The sequence below is a fragment of the Lissotriton helveticus genome, chromosome 1_1, assembly GCF_964261635.1.
Source record: "Lissotriton helveticus chromosome 1_1, aLisHel1.1, whole genome shotgun sequence".
Classification (NCBI taxonomy): Eukaryota; Metazoa; Chordata; class Amphibia; order Caudata; family Salamandridae; genus Lissotriton; species Lissotriton helveticus.
Genome location: NC_136057.1, coordinates 939,263,665 through 939,267,529, shown reverse-complemented (window position 1 = coordinate 939,267,529; position 3,865 = coordinate 939,263,665).

Here is a 3,865-nt window from a genome sequence, read left to right as displayed (position 1 = left end):
TTGGGAGATGATATTCAAAGCTCTGGCTTCTCCGGTGACTTGCTGTGTTTTGGTTCTGATGTCCAGTAGTGGGTCTTTGGTAAGAGGGCGGTAATGAGTGGGGTTGGAGAGTTGTCATTTAATCCCCTGGTCTTATTTGTTGATTTCCATGATCACTATCCCTCCGCCTTTGTCCGCGGGTTTGATTATAATTTCAGGATTGTTCTTTAAGGTGAGTAATGCTTGTTTTTCCACCAAAGGTAGGTTGCAGGGTAGGTATTGGAACTTAGATTTGAGGTCCGCAACGTCCTGTAGGATTAGCCGTTCAAAGGCCAAGATTTCAGGTGGCATTGCGCAAGAGGGGGGATTGAAGGTAGAGGCCCGATGGAATCGGAATACTGTGGGTTGGGCGGACTCTGGTTTGTCAGAGAAGAATTGTTTGAGTCGTATCCATCTGAAAACCCTGAGTAAACTCGATTGGAGTTCCAGGAAGTTGGTGCGTTCAGTGGGAACAAAACTTAATCCGCGGGAGAGAAATGTGGTCTCGTCATGTGTGAGGATGTTGTCAGAGAGTTTGAATATAGGTATTGCTTGGTTTTCCAAAGGCGAGATGGCTTGGAGTGAAGGGGGGGCTTCTAGGCTCTCCACGGCGTTCATTGTGGTGGGCCCCATTCGTAAAATCGGTTGCGGGTTTGTCGTTCGCCTGCAAATTGGGGTTGGTATTGTCGATTTCTTGCTGGTCTTGTTTGAGGTTGGCCATGTCCGCGACCTCGCCCTAAAAAAGCGGGTGGTAGTAATGGTTGCAGTCTGTTCTTGCCACCTGGCGTACTCGGACCTTCCCCTGGGTCAGTATCCTCGATAGGCTGTGAAGCACTGTGTTTTGAAAGGAATAAAAACTACATTTTTTCTACACAACGCAACTCCCTTGGATTGAAAAGGAGTGGGCTTGCAAGAATATGAATTGGAGAGAAGTGCGGATTGCACACGGATAAAAGTGACTGCATGCGATGTGCACTGGTGTATTTGTGCTTTGTTGATGTGACACTCTGCAACACTGTTGGTGGGCAGATGGTCAGTCTTTAATGCATGAGGTGGAAAAGCATTTTACCGCAAGGTGGCACTCAATATCCAATGTTTGAAAATTGTGTATCGGTGAATCTTTCTTCTCAAAGGAAGGAGACTTGTTTTGATGTGCAGATCGGATAAAGCAAATCCGCCTTCTTGTGATGTTTAAATAGGTATTGCTTGGTTTTCCACAGGCGGGATGGGTTGGAGTGAAAGGGGTGGCTACTAGGTTCTCCACGGCGTTCATTGCGGTGGGCCCCATTGGTAAAATCGGTTGCGGGTTTGTCGTTCGCCTGCAAATTGGGGTTGGTTTTGTCGATTTCTTGCTGGTCTTGTTTGAGATTGGCCGCGTCCGCGGCCTCGGCCTAAGAAAACCGGGTGGTAGTAATGATTGCAGTCTGTTCGTGAACAGGGTGAACCAGGGTCTTAACACCATCGATGAATGGAACAGTACCATCTCTGTCTAACTATTCCAAGTTCCTCACACGCTGACCTATGATTACCAGCTTTGTCATCGTTCCATTACCCCTTGAACCCCTTGTCCGAACCTTTCCTGCACCTTGTGCGATACCATAATTGGTGCCTCTACACCATGTGTACATTTGTACGATGAGATACGTCTTTCCCTTTAACTCTCTATTTACATGCCTGACACCATCTTAAATGCTATGTGAATTTTGATTTATTGCCAACAGTGCATATACCAGTTCCACGACAATATCAATTGTGCCTCCATACTAAGTGTACAACCGTTCTATGCGAGCTGTTTGTGCTACATGCTTTACTTCTCCTCCAACCTATATATACATGCCTGTCACCTTTTTTGTTAACATGCCAATACCCTTCCAGTACCCAATGTTGTCTTGCATCATTCGATTGCTACCCACTCGAAGTCCAGCACTGACTATATATGCAATGTTTTGCAAAATCTAGTGGTGCACCACTTTTATGAAATTACTGCCTTTCCGTAGCAACCAATATGCCTGTACTACTGTAGCTTCATTGAGTCCTTAGTCATGTTCACCATACCTTTCCTTTCTCTAGCCTTGTATCCTCCCCCTCCTTGACTCCCGCTCCTACCCCCTTTTCCTCATCCTCGCTCGCCTGAGCCGATCTCTAGACACGGCCCCTTGGCCTTCGCCACACACCCCTCCGGATAAACCACGGGTTTTCTCCGCCATGCGCACAAACAACTTTTGGCACTCTGCACAAGTTGGTGGTGAGTCCAAGCCGGCCCGAGCTGCTTCACTCAGCTCCAGGTAAACCCTTTCATCCGGCCCCGTTCAGCGCCCCGTGGGAACGCTCATGGCCTGACCTTTACCTTTTGCCCCTTCAGCTTAGATTCACTCGAGGCTCCGACCTCCAACCTCCCACCGGGACATTATAACTCCTGGACAGACTTGACTCTCCCTCAGAGGTTCTCCTTCCTCTACAGGTAATTGGTTCCCACACACATGTTCTCGAGTCACAAAGTCGTTTTTGTGCAATTTCACTGACAGGCATTCCCTTTCTCCGCAGATTCAGTCTCCTCTATCCCCCGGTTTCTTCATGCAGGAGTCGCTCTGCCGACCTGCCTCGCCAGGTAATTCCCTGCTCGCTGTCCGTTTTTCCCCGCCCACCCCCTCACTCTCTCACCCCACCATCGGCTTCGGATCGCGGCCATTTGTTTACCTTCTCTAGCCCGCCCACTGCCACTCGCCCTCCCTCCATCTCAATTCGTCGGCCCTCGAACATCGATTCCCATCACAGCCTCTCCGTGAGTCCCTTGCGACCTCTGGTTCGCCACTAGCAGCACCGCTCCTTACCGGCGATTCGCACCCCACCTCGCCGGCTTGACCTACGAGCACTTCGCCCTTGGGCCCCCCTGCAACCCCATTGACTTCCGCAACTGGAAGACCCCTTCTTTCTCCTCCTCCTATCCAGCCCGCGACCAGCGCACACGCTCATTCTCCACAGCTCACTCGGGTTCGGTCCTCCTTTTACCTATGGTACCGATTTCTAACGAGCGGGGCTTTCATTTCATTTACCGAGCTCTCTGCTCTTAAACACGATGGACCTGCCTGCCCCCTCCATCGGGCACAAGTATTTTCTGATCTACTTTGCATTCTGGTCCTTTTGGCCTTCCAGACACCCCTTGTCCTCCCGATTCAGTTTCTCCTCCCCACCCCTCCCTCTGGCCTAATTCACCACCTTTCAACCCTCAAACACCTCTTGGGCTTCCCTCTTACACCAACCCCCCCACACATCATGTTCTTTCCTCTGCCTCCACACCATCCCATCCTCCCTCTCACTATCCATCTACCATCGCGCCTAGGGACCCTGCCCGACTAATGCCCGGTCTGTGTGTTTTTTCCCCCACCCCATATTTTCGCCTTTCTTCTTTCTATTTCCCTACCCATCCTGACCTCCTTCTTTCCTCCCTTGTACAGCACCGTTATTTAAGGCAACCTGTTCCTGAAGATGATCCTGACTAACAAGGACCGAAACGTCGTCGACTCCTCAGCTCATTAAAAGGTGCATCCCCCATTCTGGCTCAACTGAATCATTCATTCTGAACAGACAAATGTTTGCATTGTTATTTGAGCCATGCCTTTGTTTTGATTCACGGTATATATTCTCACAATTGCACACCATGCGCCGTTCATGCTGATCACAATTGCCACTTGCGTCGCCACCCGTATCTCACTGACACATACCATGCACCAAGTCCAATTCGGGTTGTTTTGTTATTTATTTTTGTACAGTGCTGCTACAACTGTGTTTCTTCCCTTTTTTTCTAATTATATGAAGCCATGAGCACATTCTAAAAGCTTATTGAGAC